A 16,263-nucleotide genomic window follows, 5' to 3' on the forward strand; every position below is an offset into this window, starting at 1 on the left:
ACTGGACTTCAGAGTGACTAAGCATCATGGGTAATGTAGTTCTGAAACATCAGTAGTGCCAAGGTTCCCCATCCCTGATATAGAGGACAGAGTTGGTTTTATCAAATTGATACAGTCTGTATTTCAACTTCATGTGAAGTTTGGTGCCATCTCCTCTGTAACAATATATTTTGGTTCTACTTATTTTAGTAGGTAAAACTGGATATGTTTTATTTAATTATGATGTTCTACTATGAAAAAAAAAAAACTTTAATAAAAATGATGGTTGTAAATCTGTCACACCAACTGAACTAATTACACTGGGTTACCCAGCCTTTACCAATTGGCTATTTTACAGGCAATGCATTTGATACATATCAACACAACCCCAGAATAGGAACATGATTAAGCCACTCACAGCCTTTGAATCTATATGTACAAAACCATCTCCAACCAGGCACGCTCTCTCCCTGACATACTCCATACTGCAACAACTACCCCCCGGCCATACACCATATTATATAGACAGATGGAACTCCGAACTGGGAATAGAGATTACACATTCACTACATATTTTTACAAGTATTAAAAAAATCCTCTCTCTTGTAGATATCTGGAGCTTAATTTAAAAATACTACAAAGATGGTACTTAAAGGACCAGTCAACACAGTCGATTTGCATAATCAACAAATGCAAGATAACAAGACAATGCAATCACTTAGTCTGCACTTCAAATGAGTAGTAGATTTTTTTCTGACAATTTTAAAAGTAATGTCTTTTTCCACTCCCCCTGTAGCATGTGATAGCCATCAGCCAATCACAAATGCATACATGTACCATGTGACAGCCATCAGCCATTCACAAATGCATACACACTTATTCTTGCACATGCTCAGTAGGAGCTGGTGACTCAAAAAGTTTAAATATAAAAAGACTGTGCACATTTAGTTAATGGAAGTAAATTGGAAAGTTCTTAAAAATGGCATGCTCTATCTGAATAATGAAAGTTTAATTTTAATTGAGTGTCCCTTTAACACCAGCAAGATGGCAAAAATGTATACAATCTTAGCTCTGCAAACTGTTGGAGATGCGGAGCACCTACAGGTCACATGGGTCACATTTGGTGGTTATGCCATAAACTGACAGACATTTGGACACATATATCTAAAGAAACAAGTAAAATCCTAGATACAACTATTTCCCTCTATCCATGCCTATGGCTTTTTAATAAAACCCCAAAAATATTTACCACACCTAAATATTTACTCCCCTCACCCCCCCCCCCCTTTTCCCCCCATATATTACAGATGTAAACTTTATTTGTCAAACAATATCCGTAACATGCAAAGGCTTTTTATTGTCATTACTTGAAATTTGTATGTCTTTGACTTTCAATAAACAATGTTCAAAACTAAAAAAAAAATTATGGTTGTAAAAAAAAATGTTCTCGCTGATACCTTTTTGGTGGACTGCTGTTTCTTTTTCCTACTTATGTATTTTAAACAATTACTGAAAATCATATAAAAACAACAAAATTTAGTTAAATACAAATTCTGATTACAGAATCACAGTACAGGGTTTAAAACTTTCATGTAAATAATAAAAATAAAAATGAATAAATATCAAACCATGGAAACCAAGTCATGATTATGATGAAGTGGAAACACAAGCCACTCATACGTTTTAAAAGAAACTGCTGTCAGTGTGGGCGGGTTTGTTATGATTATTATTATGATTATTATTAGGCCTATGACAAGATGTTTAATTAGACAGCTATTATACACTATATGGTCAAATGTATGTGGAAGACCCTACTGAGGGCTAGATTTATCAAAAGTCAGGCAGACAGGGGTGTACATCTTTGCCCTTGCCCACCCGGCATCGCTTCCCCGTATTTAACATTGCAAATTATGGTTAGTGTGCAATGCCGCCCCCTGCTCACGTGCAGCCATTCGTGCGCGGTTATAGGCTGTCAATCTTGCCAGTCTGAAAAGTCTGGGGGGATTAAAGGGACAGTCAAGTCCAAAAAAAACTTTCATTTTTCAAATAGGGCATGTAATTTTAAACAACTTTCCAATTTACTTTTATCAACAATTTTGCTTTGTTTTCTTGGTATTCTAGTTGAAAGCAAACCTAGGAAGGCACATATGATAATTTCTAAGCCCTTGAAGGCCGCCTCTATTTTATTTACTTTTCACAGCAGGGGAGAGCAAGCTCATGTAGGCCATATAGATAGCATTGTAATCACGCCCGTGGCTAGTGGCAGACACTGTACTAATTGGCTAAAATGCAAGTCAATAGATAATAACTAAAAGTCATGTGATTAGGGGCGGTCAGAAGATGCTTAGATACAAGTTAGTCACAGAAGTAAAAAGTGTCCTAATATAACAGTGTTGGTTTTGCAAAACTGGGGAATGGGTAATAAAGGTATTATCTATCTTTTTAAACAACAAAAATTCTGGTGTTGACTGTCCCTTTAAGATACGCCACATAAAAGGTTGGGGAAGTGGGTTAAGAAGGAGCTCATGCGAGCCTGCAGCCGGATCGTTGATAAATCTGGCCCTAATGAATGATTTCAGGTGTTTTAGCCACACCCATAACTAACCAGTGCATTTAGCGCTGCAAAATCGGTTGGCGCTCTACAAATAACCGATACTAATAATAATAATACAATCCAGCACATGGCCATTCTATCTTCATAGACAAACACTAGCAGTACAATGGGTCATACTGAAGAGCTCAGTGTCACTGTCACAGAGAAGTGCTGCCAAGTGCTGAAGCACGTAGCTAGTAAAAATCGCCTATCATCAGTTATATCATTCACTACAGAGTTGCAAACTGCCTCTAAAAGCAAACTGAGTGCTAGGAGCATCATGAAATGGGTTTCCATGGCTGAGCAGCTGTAAACAAGGCTCATATCAATATGCCCATTACCAAGAGTTGGCTGGAGTGGTGTATCACATGCCACAACTGGACTCCGTGACAATGTGTTATCTGAAGTGATGAATAACCCTTCCCTAAATTATTTGATAGAAAAATCTGGGTATGTCAGATTCCAGAGCACTACCTACCAGAGTGCATAGTGCCTACAGTTTGGTGGAAGAGGGATAATGGTCAATGGCTGGTTTTCAGGGTTTGGACTAGGACCTAGTTCCAGTAAAGGGTCATCTTAATGCTACAAGATACAAAAACATTCAAAACAATTGGGTGCTTCCAACTTTGTGGCAACAGTTTGTGGAAGGCTCTTTTCTGTTCCAGCATGACTAAGCCCCTGTGCACAAAGTGAGGCCCAAGACAACATGGTTTGACCAGTTTGGTGTGGAGGAACTCAAGTGGCCTGCACAGAGCCCTGACCTCAACCCCATTGAACATTTTTAGGATGAATTGCAAGGCTGACATTGTCACCCTACATTAGTGCCTGGCTTTACACATGCTCTTTTGGCTGTAAAGGGACACATTCCCACAGACACTTGGAGTAGGACAAAACTTTATCTTTCACCTGTATATATTTCTGCCCTTATTCTTTGCTTCAGTTTAGTAATGAAGCTAGGAAGTATTTTGAGAGAGAATAAATAGGACATTTTGCTCTCATACCTTTACTAGATGGGCAGTACCAAAACTACACTGTTAAAAGTTCCACTAAAGTCAAAATTAAAGATTCATAATTCAGATAGAGCATGCAATTTTAACATTTTTTTTCCCCAATATACTACCATTATCAAAAGTGTACATTATTTTTAAATGCACACTTTCTAGGTTCCAGCACCTACTGAGCAAGTATATATATATATATATATATATATATATATATATATATATATATATATATATATATATATATATATATACATACATACATACACACACATACTGGCAACAAAAGTGAGTACACCCCTAAGTGGAAATGTCCAAACTGGGCCCAAATTGTCAATATTTTGTGTGGCCTCCATTATTTTCCAGCACTGCCTTAACCCTCTTGGGCATGGAGTTCACCAGAGCTTCACAGGTTGCCACTGGAATCTTCTTCCACTCCACCATGACAACATCACAGAGCTGGTGGATGTTAGAGACCTTGCACTCCCCCACCTTCGGTTTGAGGATGCCCCACAGATGCTCAATAGGGTTTAGGTCTGCAGACATGCTTGTCCAGTCCATCACCTTTACCATCAGCTTCTTTAGCAAGGTAGTGGTCGTCTTGGAGGTGTGTTTGAGAGTTAGTCTGCCCCCAACACGATCCAACGACAGATCAGGGGACACTCCTTCATGCCGATTTAGTCTCGGCGGGCTTCTTGTTCTGCTTGGATTTATTCCAAGATTGAGATAGTTGCCAAGTTCCCTTGGACTGATCCTGCTTCGTGGAGGGCTGCTTGCGTTGGTATTTATCTTAACGAAAGGGACAAAAATTAGGACCCTGTCCTTTAGGTTTGTTTTTCTTATCCTGCAGTAAGAAGGCACCCTAGCCCCCAGTGACCGTGGATATGACAGAGTCCAGTTCTGGACCGAAAAGAACCTTTCCCTTAATCTAGATTTTGAAGTCATTTCATGCCAAGACTTCAGCCACAGAGCCCTACGGGCCAGAACAGTAAAGCCTGATGTCTTGGCATTTAAGCGAATAATCTGCATGTTTGCATCACAAATAAATGAATTAGCTACCCTCAAGCCCTTAATTTTTTCCTGGATCTCATTGAGGGGAGTTTCCACCTCGATCATCTCCGATAAAGAGTCACACCAATAGGTAGAAGCTCCAGCCACCGCAGCAACTGCCGCTGCAGGTTGAAATAAAAACCCTTTGTGCTGAAACATCTTTCTCAACAGAGTTTCTAACTTCTTATCCATGGGCTCCTTAAACGATGAACTATCCTCAAGCGGGATAGTGGTGCGCTTAGCAAGCATGGAGATAGCTCCATCCACCTTAGGGACAGACCCCCCACAACTCCAATTGGGAGTCAGGAACCGGAAATAAATTTTTAAAGGAAGAAGAAGGGGAAAAAGAGGATCTGAGTATTTCCCATTGATTCTTAATAATATTTGCCATCTTTACGGGAACCAGGAAAGTTTGTGGCACTACCCTGTCCTCGTAAACCTTATCAAGCTTAGGAATAGAAGGTTCTTCAGGTAACTTTGGTTCCGGAACCTCTAACGTAGCCAACACTTCCTTTAACAGAAAGCGTAAGTGCTCTATCCTAAATCTAAAGTCAGGTTCCTCTGCAGCCGAAGGCTTAGAGGCAGCCGATTCCGACCCAGAAAGAGATTCCTCTGAAGTATCAGAGGCGTCTTCATCAGCGGATAATCTAGTGTCAGATAAATCCAGCAAGTTTGTAGATGACCCCTGGGAAGGATAACCTTTCACTTGGGCTTAGCAGGGCAAGGTAAAGCACTAAAGGCCGCAGACACTGCCGATTGCAACTGTTCAGAAAAGTCTGGCAATAAGAGGGCCCCTCCCGAAGGAAGATTAGTCGTGCAATGGGGAGCTGCATGTGTAATCAGAGATGATTGCAGGGAACGCACCTCACGGTAAGGAGACCCCTCAGAGGTGGATGGCTTAGTTGTACTAAACATCTTAGTCTTTTTAGATATAACTACTTTATCCAAGGCATGTGGAACATAGTTGAGCAGGCGGGTATACCGTAACCTCCTCACAATAAAAACAGATATTAGCTCTTGGTAAAGAGGGAGTACCCTCTAACGCATCAGAATTCTCCATAGCTTGTGCTTTTAAGATGGACTATAGAAAAAGTAAATGGCACCTTTATACCCCCCTTTATGACCGTGGGACTCACCACCTCCTATGACCCAGGCCCTACAGAGAAACCGCTTCTCCTGTAAACCACACGGTCAGGAAAGAGGAATTAATGAGGCCACACCCGGTCACATGTAGTGCCATGCAGGACCGCCCCGCTGCAGGAGAAAAGCGCGCCAAACTGACAGGCTGCACAGTTATCCAAAACGAAAGTAAAACCTGAATGTTCCCACATCTGCCAGAGCCTCATCTCACACATGTCGCAGCATAAAACATAATAAAGCAAATCATGTATAAATCCCCCCTGTTCAATAACCCCCTTCCAGAGATATTAAATGTAGATTCCATACAGATAAAGAAGTCACACTGTGACCCTGTCTTCTTACGTTATATAATATAAAATGAAACGATCTTACCGGAAGCTTGAACTCGAAAAGAAAAAAAGCGCAAAAAAGACTCAAGTGTAGTAATAAACAGCACACAGAAGCGCCGGACTGCAGATAGAGGAGAAGGAATAAATCCTTAATTATATGACCTCTGATAGACATCGTCTCTGGATAGAGAATCAAAAAAGGTCCAAGTCTACCACACCAGGTGTTACCAGGTGAGCTCCCATCATGGTACTGACCAGGCCTGGCCCCAGTGAATTTCCGAGATCGGACGGAAGTGGGTTGCATTAAATCACTGTAGATTTCAGACCTTTGTTCTTTGTGAGGATGGGACTTCTCTTACTCATCACTGCCTTCAGAGCATCTGTGAGCATCTGCTTTGCTGAGGCAGGCCCAGGAGTTAGAGAGACCCTTTCAGGCAGTCCAGCACAGATAGGTACATAACTATCTGTGCCCTAGTAGATGGGACAAGGTAACTCTTTCCCAGGTTCATTCCCATCCATGGGAAAGAAGATTGACAAGATCTTAAAGAGAGATTGTTCAAAGAAAGGATGACACCTGATCAAGGGAACAATAAATCCTTCAGGTTTATGTTTGTTATAAACAGGCCCTTATGAACCAAAGAAGAAAGAATACTACTTTGAAGGCTAAAACCTAAGTGACTTGAGGTAAATACCTAGATCCCATTCCCAGACTGAGACTGGAACTATCACTCCCAGAGAAGAAGATCCTGAACCCAGTTCAAGGAATGCCTCTCATCATACTTGGATCGCAGATATTAAGCGGGAGAAATCTGCCCAAGGGAGGAATCTTAGATAGGACTTTAAAAGACATGACTGATCCTGTAAAAAGAGGAAAAGGAAAAAACATTCCTGCAGACTTACTCTCTTGACGTCTGGTAGAAAAACCTATTTTCTCCAGAAAAGTCAGAGGAATAATTATGGCTGGCCAAGTCCATCTCATCCTAGAAAGGAAACGCCAGAAGCTTGGATTTGGAAGAAACATAAAAAATTTAACCTGCAACTGCAGAACTAAAAAGCCTGGACTGTACAATTAAGCTACAGGTAGGCTTCTTAGCAGACCCAGATTTCAGCCACAAAACCCGGCAGGCTAGTACAGTAAGTCTAATAAGACAAGGCATTATTCTAAATGAACAATTAAAACCTCCAGCTTCTTATCCATGGATCTGAAAGGTGTTGGCTAACCTCCACAGGGATCTAAGTTCTATGAGCAATAGTAGAAAGCTCCCTTCTACTAAAGACACTATGCATTTCAATGGAGTCAGCGACGGGAAATCCTTAAAAGGCTGTGAGACAGGGAGAAAAATATCCCTAGTCATATATATATATATATATATATATATATACATACATACATACATACACATATACATGCACACACACACGTCTAGAACACTTCCAACTAGTAAGGAAAAACATAGAACTGATAAAGTTCACAAAACTCCAAAGGTTTGACAACGACTGGGGATCAGTGTCGTCCAAGTAGCTAAAACCTCCTATAACATATCACGAGGTGTTGAAGCATACATCTGAAGGATACCATTTCAGCAACAGATGAAGGAATTATACTGTCCAAACCTGAGATTTCACCCTCAGAAACAACCGGTGAATCATCCTCACAAAACTTAGAAGAAGAAAAACCTGCATAGCAGCAGAAACCTATTATCTGACACTTTAATGTCCTCTTGCATTATCCCTGTAGAAAAGGAAAACAGACCAAGCCGCAGATACCACAGACGATACCTGAGCTTGCCAATCCTGTATGCAAATACACTCCTCCAGGAGACTGAGAGGAACCGCAGGGCACTGCATGTGACGCCATAGAGGCTTGGAACGTTTAAGGAGAAAGCTGTGGCATAGCCTGAACAGCATCATCCTAGGAGAGCTTAAAGAGATCAGAGGGCAGCAACTATCTGTACATGTGATATCCATACTTAAACATGCAATACAGAAGTTGAAAATATATCAGCTATATGAGAAACAGATGTGTTATTCCTTAAAAAACATAATTTATGTAAGAACTTACCTGATAAATTCATTTCTTTCATATTAGCAAGAGTCCATGAGCTAGTGACGTATGGGATATACATTCCTACCAGGAGGGGCAAAGTTTCCCAAACCTCAAAATGCCTATAAATACACCCCTCACCACACCCACAAATCAGTTTAACGAATAGCCAAGAAGTGGGGTGATAAAAAAAAGTGCGAAAGCATATAAAATAAGGAATTGGAATAGTTGTGCTTTATACAAAAAAATCATAACCACCACAAAAAGGGTGGGCCTCATGGACTCTTGCTAATATGAAAGAAATGAATTTATCAGGTAAGTTCTTACATAAATTATGTTTTCTTTCATGTAATTAGCAAGAGTCCATGAGCTAGTGACGTATGGGATAATGACTACCCAAGATGTGGATCTTTCCACGCAAGAGTCACTAGAGAGGGAGGGATAAAATAAAGACAGCCAATTCCTGCTGAAAATAATCCACACCCAAAATAAAGTTTAATGAAAACATAAGCAGAAGATTCAAACTGAAACCGCTGCCTGAAGTACTTTTCTACCAAAAACTGCTTCAGAAGAAGAAAACACATCAAAATGGTAGAATTTAGTAAAAGTATGCAAAGAGGACCAAGTTGCTGCTTTGCAAATCTGATCAACCGAAGCCTCATTCCTAAACGCCCAGGAAGTAGAAACTGACCTAGTAGAATGAGCTGTAATCCTTTGAGGCGGAGTTTTACCCGACTCGACATAAGCATGGTGAATTAAGGATTTCAACCAAGATGCCAAAGAAATGGCAGAAGCTTTCTGACCTTTTCTAGAACCGGAAAAGATGACAAATAGACTAGAAGTCTTTCGGAAAGACTTAGTAGCTTCAACATAATATTTCAAAGCTCTAACAACATCCAAAGAATGCAACGATTTCTCCTTAGAATTCTTAGGATTAGGACATAATGAAGGAACCACAATTTCTCTACTAATGTTGTTGGAATTCACAACCTTAGGTAAAAATTCAAAAGAAGTTCGCAACACCGCCTTATCCTGATGAAAAATCAGAAAAGGAGACTCACAAGAAAGAGCAGATAATTCAGAGACTCTTCTGGCAGAAGAGATGGCCAAAGGGAACAAAACTTTCCAAGAAAGTAATTTAATGTCCAATGAATGCATGGGTTCAAAAGGAGGAGCTTGAAGAGCCCCCAGAACCAAATTCAAACTCCAAGGAGGAGAAATTGACTTAATGACAGGTTTTATACGAACCAAAGCTTGTACAAAACAATGAATATCAGGAAGATTAGCAATCTTTCTGTGAAAAAGAACAGATAGAGCAGAGATTTGTCCTTTCAAGGAACTTGCGGACAAACCTTTATCTAAACCATCCTGAAGAAACTGTAAAATTCTCGGAATTCTAAAAGAATGCCAGGAAAAATGATGAGAAAGACACCAAGAAATATAAGTCTTCCAGACTCTATAATATATCTCTAGATACAGATTTACGAGCCTGTAACATAGTATTAATCACAGAGTCAGAGAAACCTCTTTGACCAAGAATCAAGCGTTCAATCTCCATACCTTTAAATTTAAGGATTTGAGATCCTGATGGAAGAAAGGACCTTGCGACAGAAGGTCTGGTCTTAACGGAAGATACCACGGCTGGCAAGAGGCCATCCGGACAAGATCCGCATACCAAAACCTGTGAGGCCATGCTGGAGCTACCAGCAGAACAAACGAGCATTCCTTCAGAATCTTGGAGATTACTCTTGGAAGAAGAACTAGAGGCGGAAAGATATAGGCAGGATGATACTTCCAAGGAAGTGATAATGCATCCACTGCCTCCGCCTGAGTATCCCGGGATCTGGACAGATACCTGGGAAGTTTCTTGTTTAGATGAGAAGCCATCAGATCTATTTCTGGGAGTTCCCACATTTGAACAATCTGAAGAAATACCTCTGGGTGAAGAGACCATTCGCCCGGATGCAACGTTTGGCGACTGAGAAAATCCGCTTCCCAATTGTCTATACCTGGGATATGAACCGCAGAGATTAGACAGGAGCTGGATTCCGCCCAAACTTTTTTTCGAGATACTTCTTTCATAGCCAGAGGACTGTGAGTCCCTCCTTGATGATTGATGTATGCCACAGTTGTGACATTGTCTGTCTGAAAACAAATGAATGACTCTCTCTTCAGAAGAGGCCAAGACTGAAGAGCTCTGAAAATTGCACGGAGTTCCAAAATATTGATCGGTAATCTCACCTCCTGAGATTCCCAAACCCCTTGTGCCGTCAGAGACCCCCACACAGCTCCCCAACCTGTAAGACTTGCATCTGTTGAGATTATAGTCCAGGTCGGAAGAACAAAAGAAGCCCCCTGAATTAAACAATGGTGATCTGTCCACCACGTCAGAGAATGTCGTACAATCGGTTTTAAAGATATTAATTGAGATATCTTTGTGTAATCACTGCACAATTGGTTCAGCATACAGAGCTGAAGAGGTCGCATGTGAAAACGAGCAAAGGGGATCGCGTCCGATGCAGCAGTCATAAGACCTAGAATTTCCATGCATAAGGCTACCGAAGGGAATGATTGTGACTGAAGGTTTCGACAAGCTGAAATCAATTTTAGACGTCTCTTGTCTGTCAAAGACAGAGTCATGGACACTGAATCTATCTGGAAACCTAAAAAGGTTACCCTTGTCTGAGGAATCAATGAACTTTTTAGTGAATTGATCCTCCAACCATGATCTTGAAGAAACAACACAAGTCGATTCGTATGAGATTCTGCTAAATGTGAAGACTGAGCAAGTACCAAGATATCGTCCAAATAAGGAAATACCACAATACCCTGTTCTCTGATTACAGACAGAAGGGCACCGAGAACCTTTGTAAAAATTCTTGGAGCTGTAGCTAGGCCAAACGGCAGAGCCACAAACTGGTAATGCTTGTCCAGGAAAGAGAATCTCAGGAACCGATAGTGAGCTGGATGAATCGGAATATGCAGATATGCATCCTGTAAATCTATTGTAGACATATAATGCCCTTGCTGAACAAAAGGCAAGATAGTCCTTACAGTTACCATTTTGAATGTTGGTATCCTTACATAACGATTCAATATTTTTAGATCCAGAACTGTTCTGAAGGAATTCTCCTTCTTGGGTACAGTGAAGAGATTCGAATAAAACCCCAGCCCCTGTTCCAAAACTGGAACTGGCATAATTACTCCAGCCAACTCTGGATCTGAAACACATTTCAGAAATGCTTGAGCTTTCACTGGGTTTACTGGGACACGGGAAAGAAAAAATCTCTTTGCAGGAGGTCTTATCTTGAAACCAATTCTGTACCCTTCTGAAACAATGTTCTGAATCCAAAGATTGTGAACAGAATTAATCCAAATTTCTTTGAAAAAACGTAATCTGCCCCTACCAGCTGAGCTGGAATGAGGGCTGCACCTTCATGTGGACTTAGAAGCTGGCTTTGCTTTTCTAGAAGGCTTGGATTTATTCCAGACTGGAGATGGTTTCCAAACTGAAACTGCTCCTGAGAATGAAGGATCAGGCTTTTGTTCTTTGTTGAAACGAACGGAACGAAAACGATTATTAGCCCTGTTTTTACCTTTAGATTTTTTATCCTGTGGTAAAAAAGTTCCTTTCCCACCAGTAACAGTTGAGATAATAGAATCCAACTGAGAACCAAATAATTTATTACCCTGGAAAGGGAAAGTAGAGTCGATTTAGAAGACATATCAGCATTCCAAGTTTTAAGCCATAAAGCTCTTCTAGCTAAAATAGCTAGAGACATAAACCTGACATCAACTCTGATAATATCAAAAATGGCATCACAGATAAAATTATTAGCATGTTGAAGAAGAATAATAATATTATGAGAATCATGATCTGTTACTTGTTGCGCTAAAGTTTCCAACCAAAAAGTTGAAGCTGCAGCAACATCAGCCAATGATATAGCAGGTCTAAGAAGATTACCTGAACACAGATAAGCTTTTCTTAGAAAGGATTCAATTTTCCTATCTAAAGGAAACTTAAAGGAAGTACCATCTGCCGTAGGAATAGTAGTACGTTTAGCAAGGGTAGAAATAGCCCCATCAACTTTAGGGATTTTGTCCCAAAACTCTAATCTGTCGGACGGCACAGGATATAATTGCTTAAAACGTTTAGAGGGAGTAAATGAATTACCCAAATTATTCCATTCTCTGGAAATTACTTCAGAAATAGCACCAGGAACAGGAAAAACTTCTGGAATAACCACAGGAGATTTAAAGACCTTGTCTAAACGTTTAGATTTAATATCAAGAGGACCAGAATCCTCAATTTCTAAAGCAATTAAAACTTCTTTAAGTAAAGAACGAATAAGTTCCATTTTAAATAAATATGAAGATTTATCAGCATCAACCTCTGAGACAGAATCCTCTGAACCAGAAGAATCATTAGAATCAGAATGATGATGTTCATTTAAAAATTCATCTGAATAACGAGAAGTTTTAAAAGATTTTTTGTGTTTACTAGAAGGAGGAATAACAGACATAGCCTTCTTAATGGATTCAGAAACAAAATCTCTTATGTTATCAGGAACACTCTGAACATTAGATGTTGTTGAAACTGCAACAGGTAATGGTACTTTACTAAAGGAAATATTATCTGCATTAACAAGTTTGTCATGACATTTAATACAAACAACAGCTGGAGGAACAGCTACCAAAAGTTTACAGCAGATACACTTAGCTTTGGTAGTTCCAGCACCAGACAGCGATTTTCCTGAAGTATCTTCTGACTCAGATGCAACGTGAGACATCTTGCAATATGTAAGAGAAAAAAACAACATATAAAGCAAAATTGATCAAATTCCTTAAATGACAGTTTCAGAAATGGGAAAAAATGCCAAAGAACAAGCTTCTAGCAACCAGAAGCAATGAAAAATGAGACTTAAATAATGTGGAGACAAAAGCGACGCCAATATCCGGAACGCCGACTTTTTGGCGCAAAAGAACGTCAAAAAATGACGCAACTTCCCGCGACACGTATGACGCCGGAAACAGAAAAGATTTTTTGCGCCAAAAAAGTCTGCGCCAAGAATGACGCAATAAAATTAAGCATTTTCAGCCCCCGCGAGCCTAACAGCCCACAGGGAAAAAGTCAAATTTTTAAGGTAAGAAAAATGATTGATTCAAATGCATTATCCCAAATATGAAACTGACTGTCTGAAAAAAAGGAATGTTGAACATTCTGAGTCAAGGCAAATAAATGTTTGAATACATATATTTAGAACTTTAAAAAAGTGCCCAACCATAGCTTTAGAGTGTCACAGAAAATAAGACTTACTTACCCCAGGACACTCATCTACATGTTTGTAGAAAGCCAAACCAGTACTGAAACGAAAATCAGCAGAGGTAATGGTATATATATATATATATATATATATATATATATATATATAAGAGTATATCGTCGATCTGAAAAGGGAAGTAAGAGATGAATCTCTACGACCGATAACAGAGAACCTATGAAATAGACCCCGTAGAAGGAGATCATTGAATTCAAACAGGCAATACTTTCTTCACATCCCTCTGACATTCACTGCACGCTGAGAGGAAAACCGGGCTCCAACCTGCTGCGGAGCGCATATCAACGTAGAATCTAGCACAAACTTACTTCACCACCTCCATAGGAGGCAAAGTTTGTAAAACTGATTTGTGGGTGTGGTGAGGGGTGTATTTATAGGCATTTTAAGGTTTGGGAAACTTTGCCCCTTCTGGTAGGAATGTATATCCCATACGTCACTAGCTCATGGACTCTTGCTAATTACATGAAAGAAAACACACATCTTCTCAAAAGCCAAAATTATTTGTTCCTAGAAACAAAATCAAATAATACAAAATAAAAATAATATTTTAATAACCTTAACTTCAAGGGAGAAAAATATACCGTCTCTTTAAGAGAAAGCAAATCCTGTATTACAGAATGACTTATTCATAAAAACCTGAACTGAAGGTTCAAACAATAGGATAGCTATCCAATACTAAATTTAGGGTAAGTGGACTAAGATGCTTGTTATAACATCGAGACACTCCCAACAGACACACTACTTTTAACCTAGAGAAATCAGGATGACCTGAGGCTGTATTGTCGTTGAAAGGTTTTACTGATTGCAAGAGGCTGTACCGCTGATTCATCTCAGCCTACCAAAACCCCGAAACCGGCAGAAACACTCCACTCCATTCTTAGTCCGAGAATGAGGTGGAGTCAGAAAACTACCTCGGCAAGAGAATAATGGAGGCGATCCATTTCAGAAGAAGGAGGTGGGACCATGAGAACGGCATGTAAATGAAGCGCAGATGTTTTTTACTTTGCGCTTAACCTGCCGTTTAGCCTTGAGAAACAAGACAGACCTGGATGCCACTGTATACCCAAAACACAATCGGTCTCACAAATAAAGATGCCGCTCATTATTATAAAGAGCGGAGGAAAGCACATCAACTAGCTCCATAGGAATGGTGCTACAAGAAAAAAGCGAGCTCTCCAATTTAAACAAACTATTACTCTGAATAAGAGATTTAGCGTAGGAGTATGCTTAAACGAGTTAATAAAAATGAAGCCCCCAATAGAGAGTTAATTCCTTCTTTTGAAAACGATTAACCTCTAAGTCTTCCTTCACATGCAATAAAGTGCCTGCCCACTGCCAGAATAATCCCCTTAAAGGATAATGTGTCCCATAGTTAAGTGCAGAATACCTTATTAATTAGGATCTTTAACCCCATCAGTGCCAGCCTCCTAGCCCCAGAAGTCAGAAGGCACTTACCTGCACATCTCGATCTCGCTGTCCGGCAGGAGGACAGCTCACCCGGTATGAGAGGATGCCGCTCCTCACAGAGACCTGTGACAAAAAGAAAGATCAGAGCAAACCTGCTCAGGCTTTCTATACAAGGGCAGCAACATGTTAGAAAAACGCAGTGAGGACCACCTAACAAGTTCCTAACTGCTTTAAAGCCACCACTGCCCTACTGAAGGGACTAACGTGGAGTACAGCTAAGCCCAGCTTGTGATAGAAGATCAGAGCAAGCCTGCTCTGGCTTCTAAATAAAAAAAATCTTGACAGAAGAATCTTCTACAGACACCTAAAATTTCACCTCCTCCTTGCACTGTAGGCAAAGAGAATGACTGGGGGTTGTGGGAGGGGAAGTGAAACATAACAACTTTGCTGTGGTACTATTTGCCTCTCCTGCTGGCCAAGAGGGATATTCCCAACAGTAATTGATGATTCCGTGGACTCACCGTGTCTTGCTTATTGGTAATTAGAAGGCCGCTATATGCCGCACTTCTATTATGCCCAGCAGTGACGGGGTTAATTAGATAGCTTGCAGGAAGCTTGAAGGGTTAATTTTAGCTTTAGTGTAGAGATCAGCCTCTCACCTGACACATCCCACACCAGATCCCTCCAAGACAGCTCTCATCCCTCCCCCACAATTCTCACTGCCATCTTAAGTACTGGCAGAAAGTCTGCTAGTACTAAAATATTTTTGTTTTTCCATTATTTCTTTTTTTCATTTTTTTAAAAAAAAATATATATTTTGCTCTGTAGGATCCCCCCTTAGCCCCCAACCTCATTGATCCCCGCCCCCAAGAGCTCTCTAACCCTCCCCCCACTAACTATTTTCCACCATTTTGGGTATTCTGCCAGTACCCACTTTGCATTTAAATGTGCCTTTTTTTTTTTTTTTAAATAAACCACTGTTTTTCTGTATTATAGCTGCCCCCCTCCATACCCTACCCCCTCCCAGATCTATTTGGAAAAATTATTTGCTCCCTCCTCTCCCACCCACCACTTAAAATTTTTAAACTATCCAGATTGCGGGCGCACGTGCACCCCCCCATGTGCACTCCCTACAATCGTTTCTGACTGCTGGACAGAAGTTTGCTGGCCTCCCTGCAGCTGCTCCCACCCACCAACGATTGGCACCATCGCTGGCCGATGCATCGGTGTGCCAAAAAAGGTATTGCAGTGACGCCTCAATATCGAGGCATCACGGCAATACCTTAAAAGCTGCTGGAAGCGATCGGGATCGCTTCCAGAGCTTCAATCCCTAGAGGATGTGCACCTGGCATGTCCTCGGTCATTAAGGGGTTAAAGGAAC

General features: G+C 40.5%; 1 protein-coding gene across 2 annotated transcripts in view; it reads right to left on the reverse strand.

Annotated features, from left to right (window-relative positions):
• ARHGEF28 (Rho guanine nucleotide exchange factor 28) overlaps positions 1-16,263 on the reverse strand; it is an 813,355-nt gene that overhangs the window by 494,920 nt on the left and 302,172 nt on the right. The gene's annotated exons all lie outside the window — the stretch shown is intronic.

This window comes from Bombina bombina, chromosome 2, assembly GCF_027579735.1.
Source record: "Bombina bombina isolate aBomBom1 chromosome 2, aBomBom1.pri, whole genome shotgun sequence".
In the NCBI taxonomy this organism is placed as follows: domain Eukaryota; kingdom Metazoa; phylum Chordata; class Amphibia; order Anura; family Bombinatoridae; genus Bombina; species Bombina bombina.